The sequence below is a fragment of the Buceros rhinoceros genome, unplaced genomic scaffold (genome assembly GCF_000710305.1).
Source record: "Buceros rhinoceros silvestris isolate BGI_N320 unplaced genomic scaffold, ASM71030v1 scaffold39546, whole genome shotgun sequence".
NCBI classification, from domain to species: Eukaryota; Metazoa; Chordata; class Aves; order Bucerotiformes; family Bucerotidae; genus Buceros; species Buceros rhinoceros.
In genome coordinates this window covers 3,303-3,588 of record NW_010417613.1, presented here as the reverse complement: position 1 = coordinate 3,588, position 286 = coordinate 3,303, and positions in this window count along the sequence as shown.

Genomic DNA, 286 nt, shown 5'->3' with positions numbered 1-286 from the left:
CCCCCCCAAAAAAAACAAGCCCAACTATTGCTCCTGATATTTTCTGAAACGGTGCTCTCAGAGCGTTTTAGACTTTCTGTTCTGGGAGTAAAAGTCTTCTCATTGATTACTGCACTAAAAGGTTTTCTTTGCTCGATGTGTTTTGGAACCGGCCTCGGTCTAGATGTAAAAGTGCATGTAAGGAAACTTCGCCAGCAGCCAGCAAAGCTCTCTCCAAGCTGGAGAGGAGGAGTTTGGCTGCCGAAGGCTGGAGCATCAGACCTGCTCTGGGGGTAACACCCGTCTC